The sequence below is a fragment of the Bubalus kerabau genome, chromosome 18, assembly GCF_029407905.1.
Source record: "Bubalus kerabau isolate K-KA32 ecotype Philippines breed swamp buffalo chromosome 18, PCC_UOA_SB_1v2, whole genome shotgun sequence".
NCBI classification, from domain to species: domain Eukaryota; kingdom Metazoa; phylum Chordata; class Mammalia; order Artiodactyla; family Bovidae; genus Bubalus; species Bubalus kerabau.
The window spans coordinates 18,822,972-18,838,870 of NC_073641.1; the positions used below are offsets into that span (position 1 = coordinate 18,822,972).

The 15,899-nt window shown below is 39.6% G+C and overlaps 1 protein-coding gene across 6 annotated transcripts in view; it reads right to left on the bottom strand.

Annotated features, from left to right (window-relative positions):
• The window catches only part of IPO11 (importin 11), a 201,395-nt gene extending 194,688 nt beyond the window's left edge, over positions 1–6,707 (bottom strand). For 4 of the 6 annotated variants that reach the window (XM_055555038.1, XM_055555041.1, XM_055555042.1 and 1 more), the window contains exon 1: positions 6,507–6,706. The gene's annotated coding sequence lies outside the window, so the exon portion shown is untranslated. Of the gene's footprint in view, positions 1–6,506 lie in introns of all 6 variants that reach the window. The other 2 variants (XM_055555039.1, XM_055555040.1) reach the window with 2 other exon arrangements.
• Positions 6,708–15,899: the final 9,192 nt, after the last annotated feature.

The window sequence follows — 15,899 nt, forward strand, 5'->3', positions numbered from 1 at the left end:
ACTTAGGATACAACAATGCTAAAAAGGCCAAAAAAAAAAACTCTGTTCTCATGAAGAGTATATTCTAGTGCGTAGAGACACAGAAATAAATGTGTAACCTATATAGTATGTAAAAAGGCAGTACACAGTGCCAGGATGCAGCTGTGAGAGAAGTCCCATCCAATAAACACATATATTGTGTTGTACTGGGAGTTTTCAGTAAAACGGCATTGAAAAACGTCAGGAAGTCTTTTGCCTGTTTGGCATACATGGGCGTCCCCATGACTGAACACACCCTCATAACTTAAGGAATTTTTCCTCAACAACAGTGATACCCACCAAGGCAACGCTGAGCAGTGAGGCCCCAACTAGTCTCACCACCACCTTCTTTGACATCTCTCTAGGTGAAAGGAAAAACACATATTTGTATAAAAACTGCTAAAGAACAGCAATTATGCTTACTGGTTTTAAAGCTCCTTGTCTGATGCCAAAGAAATGAGAAGGAAAAACTGTAAGTGTGATTCTGGACAAGATACTGTTCTTTGGGAGTAAATAGCACAGCCCAAATTTAATAGACCATAACTGACCAAATTTTAGTCAAAACTTTTTGCTGTTAAGGGATCATCAGTCCTCTACAAATGTATGTATCTTTGACTAGTAGTTTCCAATTACTGATCCAGGATATCGTATGATTTGTCTTAGAAGAATCTCATAATCTTGCTGTGACAGTTTACCTGAAGAGTCATTTGTGTTTATAAAAATTGATTCATTAAAACATGTATAGGCTGTATACCCAGTAGCATCTTCAGAATTAACAACTGTTCTATATTTCATCACTAAGATAATATTTGCATCATTAAAATAATTTCCTATCACCTTGGAGCCATCTATGCCACTTCTCTCAACAGTAAAAATATCTAATTTAAGCATTCTGTTTTACTGGCCAAGAAACTGCATTCAAAAGGTAAAAGAGATAAATTGTGAATCCAGTATGGTCACAGGCAAATTAGTGACATGTCTGGGAATTTAGAATTCAAGCCTCCCATCACAACCCCATACTCTCTATTGATCACCCAATTTTTTCTTTTAATTGGACTGCTGTCAAATACCAAGTGAAATTAACTGTTTTTTAAAAATCTTTAGACTTGAGAACCAAAATACAATAAAGACTATAGTTTATCTTCCTGATAAATATTACAGCAAAACTGAAAACCAAAATTAACAGTCAATGAAAACACAAGTTAAAAAGCTTAATATTAGAAGAAGAAATTGTAAATGACTAAGAAGATAAAGGATTACTATATAGAATATATATGGAATGCCTGTAAATCAACAAGAAATAAAAAACAGGACAAAGGATATATAGAGACAATTCACAGATGAGAAAAGTCAAATGGTCACTAAGTATCGGAACAGACAGATAGCCTCACTGGCTATGAGGAATTTTTTTTAAATTGAGATATTACTTTATAATCATCAGACTGGCAAAAATTACAAAGCCGAAAATATTCAGTCTTGCAAGAACCTATGTAAACAGAAACCTTTAAGCACTGCTGCTAGGAGTATACATTAGTAAAGATACTTCAGAGAGCCATCTTGCCATTAGGAGTGAAATGTGTCTGTGTGTGGGGTGTGGGTGTGTGTGTGTGTATGTATCCTATGATCAGGTAATATCCTATGCCCAGCAGTTCCACACTTGATACTGTAACTAAAGAAACTCCTGCACAGGCATACAAGGAAGAAAAAAGGATAAGGGTGTCTGTCTTGGCACTGTCTACAGTAAGAGCTAGAGACAATACACTACCCCTCTTTAATGGAATGGATACATAAAATATATCTTATCTTCCCCCTGTAGAATGTGTTCCCTCTGGCTGGAAAATTCTTCCCTCTAGCTATCAGCATGTCTTGCTGTTTAGCTTCAATCCAGTTTCTGCTCAAACTGTCAACTAATCAAATAAGTCTTCCCTCACTGCCTAATCTAAAATATAAAATAGCTTTCCCTTCAATCAAGAAACTCTCTAATCTGAATATCCTTCCTTCTATTTTCTACTCTTCCATTTTAATATTTTTAACTGTCTGATATTCTAATATACATGTTTTTATTGTCCAGAATCTCGATTATAATCTAAGATCTAGAGACCAGGGACTTCAACTTGTTCAAAGGTACATCACCAGAATCTAGAAGTAGTATCAGGCACAAGAGAGAATGATGAATAAATATTTGTTAAATAAATGAATCTAGTGACTAAATCCCAATCTCCGTGTACAGCTGTGTAAAGTCACGTCTTTGACGTTTCAAACTCACTCAGTCTAACCTCCAGAATATGTAACATTCACATTTTTTTCAACTTGCTGGTTATTCAAATTCCATTCACAGTACTCAGCAATAAAGCAGGAACTACTCTGAGAAATAAATAAGAGAGTCCTTCAATTCAATTCTAGAGAGGAAAAAAGACAATTACAAAAGACATTATAAAAGCTATACTAAGCTGTTATTGAAGAACACTCAGAAGACCTAACTCACCCTAGGAACGCTAGGGAAGGCTTCCCAGAGAGCAAGGCCGCATTTGTGCTGAGTAGAAGTTATTCAGATGAGCACACACGGGTATTCATCAGACAGGGGATGGGTATGTTTGAGGCAGAAGACACACAACATACAAACATCTCAACTTTAAAAAAACATCCAACCACTTCTGAAGAACTGTAAACAATTCAGCATGACAAAAGAATGTGAGGCAGGAAATAACAGAAGGTGAAAGCGTAAAGCAAGCACAACCCAAAGCATTAATGTCTCTATTTCCTAAGCCTGGTAGTTTGGATTTTTATCTGAATGCCTGCATAAAAGGACTGCAGAATAACAGTACAATCAACCTACAGAAAAAGAAAGGGTACGGAGGGGTGGTGCACTGTGAGAAGCAAGGAAGTTTTTTAGAAGGTTTACAGAGAAGGCCAGATAATACTGATACTCTGAACCAAGGTGGCAGCCACAGAGAAAAAGTAGATGAAAGAGATGAAACAAGATTTGGTTAATTAGTACATAGGAGAGTGAGGGAAGGTCAGCACATCAACGTAATAACAGGGAAGAGTTAAGGTTCTGGGTGTCTCCAACTGAGTGACAAGTTGTACACAAGAATCACAAGAGGAAGGGAAGCAACTTCAGAAAGGGTGAGATACACAGTTTTTTTGACGTGAGTTTAAGGTGTCTTACAACAACCACAATGCGTCAGTGCTTAAGGGTGATGTATGCTAAACAGAGATTTGGGAATCATCAGAACAAGGACAGAAGTTGAAGTCATAACGATGAAATCCTTCAAATAGAGTAGGCAAAGAGGCAGAAGATAGTACCCCAGAGTGAAATGAATGTTTAAAGTGGCCAGAGAAGAGAGAAAATATACCAAGGAAAGACTGACCAAGATACAGAAGGGACGTGAGGAGACTCCAGTGGCACAGAAACGTAAGAGAATTTTAAGGGGACAATCAGTCAAAATGTCAAAAGATTTACAAGATTCCATTAGATTTCAGACTAAAGAGACCAAGAGTGACCATCACCCCATCAAATTCAGTGACGGCAACAGATGGCAGCCTTCAACACATTGAAAAATAAATAAATAAGTAATAGGAAGGTGGAGAAAATGAATATAGACAGCTCAAGAAACTTAAAAAAAATTATTACAGATAAAACTGAAGAGGAATCTAGAGTGAAAAGAGTATATTTAAGATGAGTGCAGTACGTTTAAATCCTAGTAAGTTAGAACCAGTTGAGAGTAAAATGGATAACCAACCGTTATGGACTGTATTCCCCAAAATTCATATGTTGGAGCCCTAACCCTCAGTATCCCTAATATTGAAGATAAGATGTTTGAAGATGTGGTTAAGTTAAGTGAGGCTATCAGCGTGGCCTCTCATCCCATGTGACTGGTGTTTTACAGAGAAAAAGAGACACTAGAGGTTCTAGTGCTCAAAGGTTCAGCCGTGTAAAGAGGCAAAAAGAGCGTGGTCACATGTAATGCAAGGAGAGAGGCCTCGGAAGAAATCAATTCTGCACTAACCTTGGTCTTGGATTTCCAGCCTCCAGAACTGTGAGAAAATAAATTTCTGTTGTTGAAGCCACCCAGTCTCTGCTTTTTGTTATGTCAGCCCTAGCAAACTAATACATCAAGTAAACACTGTCCCTGAGGGAAAAAAAAATCCAGAGCACAATTAGAAATGAACAGATCAAGGTGAAGGAGTACGTGGGTGAAAGAGGGCAAAAGCAATGATGTTCCCAGCAATTCCTCTGTGAAGCAGAGGCCAAGATTATCCAGGAAAGAGGAAGGAAGGAAGGAGATGGTGGGCTGGGAACCACCATGGGAGACAAGAGTAATTACTAAAGACATCCAGGATTAGTAGGCTGCCTTTCCATTAGTCAACAAATGTTTGTTATTGAATGAATACCTAGCTGTCATTCATGAATGCTTTAGTTCAGTTTTGATAAGGTGAACTCTAGCAGTAACTAGCTAAAGAAATGCATTATAGTGAATCAGAAACTGAGTTAAAAATTTAGATAATATGTGACCTTATGCAAGTCACTTAGCACTGCTGGGCCTTTAGCTGCTTCAACCAGACAAATCAGACTTGATATCCAGCATAAGATCACCTCAGATTAAAAATAAAAAGTGCTATAATTTTTATGCAGGTTTGTGCATGACCTTGGTCTTCCAACTTTTACCAACCAACGTAGTGTGCCTCAGGCTATAATGCAAGCTTGTTAAAATGCAGATTCTGATTCAGTAGGTCTGGGTTAAGCTGGAGAGTGTGCACTTCTAACAAACTTCAGGTCATGCTATACACCACATTTTGAGCAGCAAGGGTAGAATACTGATCCAGCTCAAGTTCTACAAAGCTTTTAACTGTCGACTTATCTGTAATCAGCCTGATATTTAGAAAACCAAGCAAAAACACTCCAGATTCACACCTGCCCAAAATGTGTCTTGCTGTTTCCTAAAACACTCTGAAATTAAGTGACAGTCCCCATTTGGTGCAGACAGGAAAAGAAAGGATCTGTCATCAATAACACTAAACTAGGAAAAGCCCAAGATTAAATACAAACACACACACACATACATATATACAACACAAAGGTTAAAATCTATCTAATCAAACATGTTTTCTTTCTCAAACTATGAACATTTCTGGAAAAACACACGTACTTATCTCTAGAAAGATTTTCAGTACACTTTAACTGCCAAGGATCTACAAGGATTCTTTCGCATTCTGGTTTGATCCTGAATAATCTTCACCTATTTATTTAGAACATCCAATCATTATTATCACAACTAAATTCATTTGTGTTGAGTATTTCCTTCTGCTTTAGGAAGTGTAACTAGGGCAGCGACAGTCCAGCTGCCCTAAGGCTGTAATATATTGCCACAAATCACTGCTATTAATTAAACTGTTTCTTTTATTCCCTGTTTCAGGAGTTACAGGGGGAAAATTCCACAATCCTACTACACCAATAGGGAGAGATATTCAGTCTAATTTCACAGAAAGCTTCTTTAGTGACAAAAGATGCAAGGGAATGTCATGAAAAGGATGTCGTAGTAACACCGCCTTTAACCTGAAGCCTCAGTAATGAATAGAGAAGTCTGGAATAACGTGAAAATGAAGGAATGAACTCCCAATCCGTGAAAAAATACAAAAAGCATTACGGCTGTAAACTGCTCTTCCTTATTCCCTTCTGAAGAAGAGATAAACTGCAAGGGCACTACCGCACTACAACTGAGCTCGTTCAAATGGAGTGGGGAGGGGAGATGTTAATTGCAATCTTGGCTCCAGGAGGCAATACAGCAATCCTACCTATGTAGTCAAGTTAATCTGAAAAGATAATACTGCCCTCTTTCACCACCACGTTCACAAAAGGATAAAGAAAAATGACAGATGCAATGGGCCTCAATATAGTATTGCTGAATCACAAATACCCTCAAAACCTGCAGAAGAAGCTGGGCTCAAGCACTGGCGGCCATACCTTAGCAAGTAGGTCCTCTATGAAAATATAGAACTTCCTTCACTTTTTCTCTAAAGGCAAGCAAGGATCTAATAGTCAATTAAAGCTTTCACAGCATTGCTATTAGCAGCAATGTCGCGGATGCAATATGCAAAAACATACAAGGATTTTATACTAAAGACGACCACGATCTCTGCAAATTAGCACCACCTATCCCCCAAGGGCAAATGCACCACCCTAACCCGCAACGGCAGCCACAATGAGCATCCTACGTCCTCATTTTGACACCCAGTCCCTGTTTCCCCGGACCCTGATTCCTCCTCGATCATGCTTCCCGCTGCCAGGCTTACTGGGGCAACCTCGAGCTCCCAGGGGTCCTTAAAGTAACAGAGAGCCAAGCCTGCAGGCCGCCCTCTTCTCGCTACTGCTATGCCTGGCCTCCCAACAGCCACACGTTCTTCCCTCGCCTCTCAGGTCTCCGCTGCCCAGCCCACTCCTCCCTTCCACAGGCGCGCGCTCTGAGGCTCTCAAGCCGGGGCCTCACTGTTTGGTTCGGTCCGGAATAGTCGGTCTCTCCCGCTTCCACGCCCCAACACGAAGCGGCGTCGGCTGCTTCTGCGCCCCACGCTTCCAGTCCACACGCCGCCGCCTACTGATGCCGAAAGCGGCTTCTAGGAACGCGCCATGTTCAGCGTCGCGGCTCTAAACGACACGGGCGCGTGAATACTACGTCACGGACACCGGAGCGCGTGGACTAGGCAAAGGGAGAAGATGATAGGAGAACGGAGAAAGGAAAGGGAGGAGCTTTCTCTTCGAAACCAAAGGCGCCGGGCACCAAAGGCAGCTCTGTGCGCTTGCGCAATACAGGGAGCTGGGACCCCGGACGCAGCGCGATCTGTAACCATGGAAACCATAGGTTCTCTCTGCCCTGCTCCCAGGAAAATCAGTTGTTTTCCTGGGTTGATTGAAGCTTAAATCAAAATAATTTCCCCTTTCTTATTATGGATATCAGCTGCCAAACTGCACTGTTTTACAGATCTGTCTAAAGAGAAAAGATTTAAAATAATCCTACTCTCAGCGGTCAACCCTCCCACGTATATTTATTTTTTAATAAATATAGTGCCCACTTGCTTGGTGGGCACTTTAGTCCAGAACGATGAGGAGGAGGGGAGGAGATTAAAATGAGATAAATCCAGTTATCTTTGCCTCTGCTATTAACTAGCTTAGTGACCTAAGTGTTCTTACATTTAGAAAAAAATTGTTGTAAGGAAATAGTCACGTGTTCATAAGGATTAATAATAATAATTTTTTTTAAAGATGGATAACAATCATTTAGAATGTGCCAGATACAGTTCTAAGATCTTCAGGTGAATCATTTAAATCAGGCGAATATTTAAATCCTTAAAACAACCGTATGAGATGCTTTTTACTGTGCCGACTTTACAAATGAAGAAGCTGAAGCAAGGAGAGGTCAAGTAACCTGTGAAAGTTCACACAGCTAGTAAGTAGCAGTGTTACGATTTGAATCAGACAAACATAAGCCTTGCATTACAAGGATGTTCATCACCTAAGAGCTGTTTTTCAAAGTAAAAATATTAAAAAGTACCTAAATGACCACCAAGAAAGGAATGATTAAATCATGACAGATGTATGTATAATACAAATTGTCAATACAATGCAAACATTAAAAATTATGTTGAAAAATAATCTGAAAAAGAATGGGTATGTAGAGGTATAGGCTTCCCTGTGGCTCAGTGGTAAAGCACCCACCTGCCAATGCAGGTGATGCAGGTTCAATCCCTGGGGCGGGAAGATGCCCTAGAGAAGGAAATGGCTACCCACTCCAGTATTCTTGCCTGTGTTGAATTAAAAAGATAGTCACAGTCTGAAAGTTGAGAGTCATGTTTCATTTGGCCGAAATTTTTAGGACTTAAGGCTGGGAGGAAGCATCTCAAGTAGCCCTGAGAGAACTGCTTGGAGGAGGTGGGGTGGGGGAGTGGTAGAGGTTTGCAATAAAGTACAGGCAGTCTGAACATCAAAAGTATTTTTGTGAATTAAAACCAGATATCCCACGTTAAAAAATTTGGTATTTTTCTATGTTTGGGAAGATGCAAGAGTCTGGGCTTACTGAAACCATTGCTTTCGTATGCATCTTAGCTATCCTGAGGCCAGTATTCTGTGTTTTTTCATATACCGAGTACCTCAGTGCTCACTGTAGGGCCTGGCTGCAGCCTGATGGCTGCCAGATGGTGCAGGTCTTCTCCTGTAGTGCCCTGGAGGGCTGGAATTGCTGATGACTGTGACATCCTTGTTCACTGATGTGGCAGGAAACACTCCATTTCTCACATGGGAAATCCCATGGACAGAAGAACCTGGTGGGCTACCGTCCATGGAGTTGCAAGAGTCGAACACAACTTAGCAGCTGCTGCTGCTGCTGCTAAGTCGCTTCAGTCGTGTCCGACTCTGTGCGATCCCATAGACGGAAGCCAACCAGGCTCCCCCATCCCTGGGATTCTCCAGGCAAGAGTACTGGAGTGGGCTGCCATTTCCTTTTCCAATGCATGAAAGTGAAAACTGAAAGTGAAATTGCTCAGCCGTGTCTGACTCTTCGCGACCCCATGGATTGCAGTCTACCAGGCTCCTCCGTCCATGGGATTTTCCAGGCAAGAGTACTGGAGTGGGGTGCCATTGCCTTCTCCGAACTTAGCAGCTAAACAACAGCAACATGTATATATATAACTATATATATACTTTGCTGTACACCAGAAACTAACAAAGCACTGTAAATTAACTATACTCCAATGCAAAATTAAATTTAAAATTTTGTAAATTATGTTAACATGTTCACAATGCAATAGAGAAAGAATGGGTCACAAACAATATGCTTGGCATGCTTTTTTTGGAAATTAGTATATGCCAAAATGTTAACAAGGTTTTTCTATTAGTTAGATGGCATTGTTGGCACATTTTATGCTTTAATTTATTTTGCATGATTGTATCTTCTGATTTTACTGGAAGGTAATAGTTCTTAACTGTTAAGTTTGCATAGAATCACATGGGGATCTTATTAGGAAAAAAAAACCAGATCCTGATTCAGTTGGTCTGCGATGGGGCCTGAGAGTCTTCATTTCTAATGCTGCTGCTGCTGCTTCTAAGTTGCTTCAGTCATGTCCGACTCTGTGCGACCTCATAGATGGCAGCCCACCAGGCTCCCTGTCCCTGGGATTCTCCAGACAAGAACACTGGAGTGGGTTGCCATTTCCTTTTCCAATGCATGAAAGTGAAAAGTGAAAAGTGAAAGTGAAGCCACTCAGTTGTGTCTGACTCTTAGCGACCCCATGGACTTCAGCCTACCAGGCTCCTCCGTCCATGGGATTTTCCAGGCAAGAGTACTGGAGTGGGGTGCCATTGCCTTCTCCTCGTTTGAGTTTCCAGTTTATGGTGCTCATCCATAGATCACACATTGCATAACAAGGCTATAAGGGATATGCAACAAAGTAGAGAAAAGATTCCAGTTCCAGTTCCAGTTCAGTCGCTCAGTAGTGTCCGACTCTTACCTAATTTTAATTAAGATGAAAAAAATCAGTTTAGGAGGCTCTTTTCTCTTTGGAATAATGGGTTCTTCAGATACTGAAGGAAAGCTGTAACAGAAAAATGCACATAGATACATTTTCCCTACAATTTCAGGGCACCAAATTAATATGCACTTGGAGGTCCTAGCTTCAGCTACTATGAATGTAAAGTCTAGTAGGAAAAAAATGTGTACAGCTGGATGAATAATTTCATATAATTGCATTTTGTTGCTATATTCTCATAGTCTCAGAGTCTTTGGAGGAAAAATACAAATATTAATTTAAATTAAATAATCACCAGACTGTTCAGAGTATATTTAAAATATAAATATATATTCAGTGCTTTTCCCCCAAAACAGTTGAAAACTAAAAGAGAAAACAGAAAGTTGATGAAACCAATGCTAAGTTAAAGATACATCAGAGCTTTCCTCACCCATCAGTCTCAAGTAGGTTCCAAGATACAGATAAAGATGATAATGCAACTCATTGGTCTCAGTAATTGTATTATGATTACTAAGTTCTAGCTCTTTCCTGTGCACCAGTTACTGTTCTAAGTGTTCTTTTAAGTGTTTGACATTAAACTGAAGACATCACATATGATTTAATTATCCTCATCAGCACCCTAGCTGGAAAATATTCTTTGCTTTATTTTACAGATTAGAAGATGATGCAGGACTTCCAGGTGGTGCCAGTTATGAAGAACCCACCTGTCAATGAGCGAGACTTACGAGACATGGATTTGATCCCTGCATCGGGAAGATCCCCTAGAGGAGGGCATGGCAAACCACTCCAATATTCTTGCCTGAAAATCTGATGGATAGAGTAGCCTGGTGGGTTACAATCCTTGGGATTGCAAAGACTTGTTTTCCTAACCTGGTAAACTTCAAATGAGTTAATTTATAAGCAGCTAAAAAAAAAAAACTATATTATAGAGTTGCCTAAGACCCAATTTTACCCTGGTCCACTGAAGCAACTTGGCAGGTTCATATGAATTAAGTAATTCCAAATTCTTAGGTGAAGGGGCACAGTGTAGATAGAATAAAAGAGCCAAACCCCAGTCCCTGAAATCTGTGAATATATTACTTTTCATTGGAAGGACTGATGCTGAAGCTGAAGCTCCAATACTTTGGCCACTTGATGCAAAGAGCCGACTCATTAGTAAAGACCCTGATGCTGGGAAAGATTGAAGGTGGGAGGAGAAGGGGATGACAGAAGATGAGATGGTTGGATGGCATCACCAACTCAATGGGCATGAGTTTGAGTACACTCTGGGAGTTGGTGACGGACAGGGAGGCCTGGCATGCTGCAGTCCATGGGGTCGCAAAGAGTTGGACACGACTGAGCAACTGAACTGATAATACTTTTCATGGAAAAGGGACTTTGCTAATATGGTTAAATTAAAAATCTTGAGATGGGAATGTTATCTACTGGACCCAATGTATTCACAGGGGTCTTCATAAGAGGGAGACGGGAGTATCAGAAAGAGAGAAATGTGACTCCGGGAGCAGAGGTCACAGCGACGTGTGCCATAAGTCAAGGAATGCAGGCAGCATATAGAAGTTGGGAAAGACATGGAAATGGATTCTCCCCTACAGCTTCTGTAAGAAACTCAGTCCTGCAGATGACTTTAGACAGCTGACCTTCAGAACTCTCAGACAATAAATCTGTTTTTGTGGCACCAGTGGTAAAGAACCTGCCTGCAAATGCAGGAGATGTAAGAGTCACAGGTTCAACCCATGGGTTGGGAAGATCCCCTGCAGGAGGATAAAGCGCATCACTCCAGTATTCTTGCCTAGATAATCTCATGGACAGAGGAGCCTGGTGGGCTATGGTCCATAGGGTCACAAAGAGTTGGACACGACTGAAACAACTTAGCACAACACTATTTGTGATCATTTTTTATAGTAGCAATAGAACACTAATATGTACTCCCAAGTCATAGGATTTCCAATTTGCTACACACCATTTAATATTGCAACTGGGGTAAAATCAGGTCTTGGGCAGCTCTATAATATAGTTTATTTTAGCTGCTTATACATTAACTCACTTGAAGTTTACCAGGTTAGGAGAATAAGACTTTGAGAAACTAATTGGTCTGCCCTTGGTGATATAATTTTGCAGCAGATTCAGTTTTGTTTATAATTTTTAAAAAACTTGAAACAATATGTCTTTCACTAAGGACTGATTACATAAATTATGGTATGTTCATACAATGGAATACTCTCTACCTATCAAAAATGGTAACATGGATTTATGCCAGTTAACATTAATGACTTCCCTGGTGGTCCAGTGCTTAATATTCTGTGCTTCCAATGCAGAGGGTACAGATTCAATCCATGGTTGGCGGGCGGGGAGGAACTAAGATCCCTGTATGTCATGCAATGCAGCCAAAATTTTAAAAAATAGTTTATCATGTTTAATTAGATAAGGACAGTAGCTTAGATGTAGATTTCACTTTCTAAAACCTTTTTGTATAATCTAAACTTTTTTGCAATGTTTGAGTATTACTTTAATAATCAAAGAAAACTAACAAAATATTTCTCCTTTGGAAAAAAATATAAGAATACCATGGACCTATGTATTTTTTAGGGTGATATGACATTTTTTCATATTCTACTGATAAGAAAGAAAATTGTTTTAGAAAATAATCTATTAGTATATCTTCAAAGACTAAAATGTTCATATATTTTGACTAAATAACTCCATTCTTAGATATCTCTACTAGGGAAATAATTCAAAGTTTAGAAAATATTTTTCATAAATGCAGTAAAATGTGTATGGATCTATTTTAACAATAATAGTATAGGAAAGATTTAGTGAACTCTTACACATTCACAAAATGAAATCATCCACAGCAGCTTTCAATATTGATTATCAAGATTGTATAATAACTGGGAAGTGTACTTTTTATGTTAACTATCTTTGATGGGAAAAAAACTGTAAATTATGTGACCTCAACTATGTAAAAATATGTATTGGTAAAATAATAGGAGAAAAGTCTATATAAAAATGTTCACAGAAGTTATCCCAGAATAGTGAGATTAGAGTAACTTTTTCTTCCTTTTTCACCTTCTGTATTTTTCAGGATTTTTTCAAGTTCAGTTTTTGGTTTTGTTATTTTTACAATGTAGTTGTCCTATCTTTGGGGCCCAGGAAACAGAAGGGGAAAACAAATTAGTTTTACTTACTTCATCTCTGTCATTAATTGTTACTTTGTACACTATTCTTCAATTCATAGTAACAAAGATTTAACTTTGTAACTCCATACTTTAGAATTCACTTAAATCTCATTTTATTGTTGCTGCTGGGGCTGCTAAATCACTTCAGTCCTGTCGGACTCTGTGCGACCCCATAGACTGCAGCCCACCAGGCTCCACGGTCCCTGGGATTCTCCAGGCAAGAACACTGGAGTGGGTTGCCATTTCCTTCTCCAATACATGAAAGTGAAAAGTGAAACTAAAGTCACTCGGTCGTCGGTCGTGTCCGACTCTTTGCGACCCCATGGACTGCAGCCTACCAGGCTCCTCCGCCCATGGGATTTTCCAGGCAAGAGTACTGGAGTGGGGTGCCATTATTGTTGTTTAGTGGCTAAATCCTATGGCCCATAACCCGCCAGGCTCCTCTGTAGTTGAGATTCTCCAGGCAAGAATTCTGGAGTTGGTTGCCATTTCCTTCTCCTGGATCAGGGGATCTTCCTGACCCAGGGATTGAACCTACATCTCTTGCATTGGCAGGTGGATTCTTTACCACTGAAGCCACTAGCGAAGCCTGAATCTTATTCAGTTCAGTTCAGTTCAGTCGCTCAGTCGTGTCCGACTCTTTGCAACCCCATGAATTGCAGCACACCAGGCGTCCCTGTCCATCACCAACTCCCGGAGTTCACTCAAACTCACGTCCATCGAGTTGGTGATGCCATCCAGCCATCTCATCCTCTCTTGTCCCCTTCTCCTCCTGCCCCCAATCCCTCCCAGCATCAGAGTCTTTTCCAATGAGTCAACTCTTCGCATCAAGTGGCCAAAGTACCTTGCTTCTAACACCAGTCACATCCACAACTGGGTATTGTAACTCCTTCATTCTTTCTGGAGTTATTTCTCCACTCATCTCCAGTAGCATATTGGGCACCTACTGACCTGGGGAATTCCTCTTTCAGTATCCTATCATTTTGCCTTTTCATACTGTTCATGGGGTTCTCAAGGCAAGAATACTGAAGTGGTTTGCCATTCCCTTCTCCAGTGGACCACATTCTGTCAGACCTCTCCACCATGACCCGCCCATCTTGGGTGGCCCCACACGGCATGGGTTAGTTTCTTCGAGTTAGACAAGGCTGTGGTCCTAGTGTGATTAGATTGACTAGTTTTCAGTGAGTATGGTTTCAGTGTGTCTGCCCTCTGATGCCCATAGTCTGTTATTAAAGAGATAAATTAATTTAGCTTGTATCTATATTGACTTAGTATCCTTTGATTTCCTGCCATTCCACCACAGTTGTTCTGAGAACCTTCCTGGATACCAAAATCTGCAAATGACTAAGTCCCTTAGAGAAGATGACTTAGTACACTGGGTCCTCAGTACCCACGAATGTTTAATCAGCAGATTGACTGTAATGGCAACATTCATCACAGAGAACAAGGGAAGCAACAAAAGGCAGGCTGCTGTGGCAAGGGTACAGCCTTCCACCCTTACCTTTGCTGCCAACTACATGAAAGACCTTGCACAAGCACCTTTAATCCCTGTGAGACTCAGCTTTTTTGTATGTAAATAGGATAAGTATGCTTGCCCTAACAACTTTTCAAGGTTTCACTGAAAATCTAATTGAGTGAAAAGTACTTTGAAACCCATAAAATGCAATATGAAAACATAATATATAAATACAAATATAAAAATATAAAATAGGCTCTGTTACAATCCAGGAATAGAATTCTCAGTGAAATAATTTTTCTGTTGTATTTGGAAAGCTTCAAAGTGCTTTATTTTGCAACAGAATATATATATTTTTATAGTAAGGATAGGAAAACATTTATCCCATAGATGCTTTTGGAAGGTATCAATGATTACATATTAGGTTTTCACTAACAATTATTAGATATTTACTAACAATGCTTAGACTCATCATGCTAGTATTAAACAGAGACCAAAGTCATCTTTCTTCATTAGTTATATTAATTTAAACAGCATTTTAGTAAGATGAAAAAATGATAACATTTGTAATAGAAGAATACTAAGAATCTCATAGTATTCACAGGAAGATCCCCTGGAGAAGAAAATGGCAACCCACTCCAGTACTCTTGCCTGGAAAATTCCATGGACAGAGGAGTCTGCTAGGTTACTGTCCACAGGATTGCAAAGAGACAGACACAACATGAGCGACTTCACTTTCTTTTCTCTTTGTCATAGTATTCAAGGTACATTACTTCTTTCAGCCAAATTTCATCTTATTTTTCTGTTACAATTTAGACAGCACAGTAGAAATTAAGTCTACTTCAACCCACTCCGGTGTTCTTGCCTGGAGAATCCCAGGGATGGGGGAGCCTGGTGGGCTGCCGTCTATGGGGTCGCACAGAGTCAGACACGACTGAAGCGACTTAGCAGCAGCAGCAGCAGCATAAGTTAAATCCTACTTTGTAAGGCAGCACTTCATTTTAGCGTTTAGATTTGGATGTCACAATATTTTTTTTGTTTTAATAAAATTTAACAGCTTGATAGTAAGTAGAGTTAAATTTAACTGTGTTTTATCTTGGGCAGGTGAATTACATTCCTTTTTTTCAAAGAAATACAGTATTTCACTTAATAAACCTGTTAAAAGTATGAAACTCAAACATTCTTAATGTCTTTATGACTTTTAACTACATTAAAAGTCTGTAAGGAAATATAATTTATATAAGAAAATGCTCACAATGTTTTATTTTTATCATTATATTTCCTGGCACCTTAAAAATGTTATCCTTTCAAGCATGCTGTGAATTTAATAACCATCTTCTACAAAAGAAAACACTATTGTAATTCTTTTCCAAGTTAAGATACATTTTGTTAACCTAAAAAACACTATAAGAAAGGCAATGATTCAATTGTGCACTCCCAAACTGAAATAATTATTTTTAATTAACAAAGGATATAAATATGAGGCAGAGAAGCATAAAATTATTTTTTATAATTCCAAAGCCAATCATAGCTGCAAAGATAACTTCATGCTGATTTCTTTAATGTGGCTCATGTCTCAGCATCATCCACTCCCTAGTACTCATGGATCCACACTGCTTCCAATATTGTCTCACTTTGAATGCTGCTGCTGCTGCTGCTAAGTCACTTCAGTCGTGCCCGACTCTGTGCGACCCCATAGACGGCAGCCCAGCAGGTTTCCCCATCCCTGG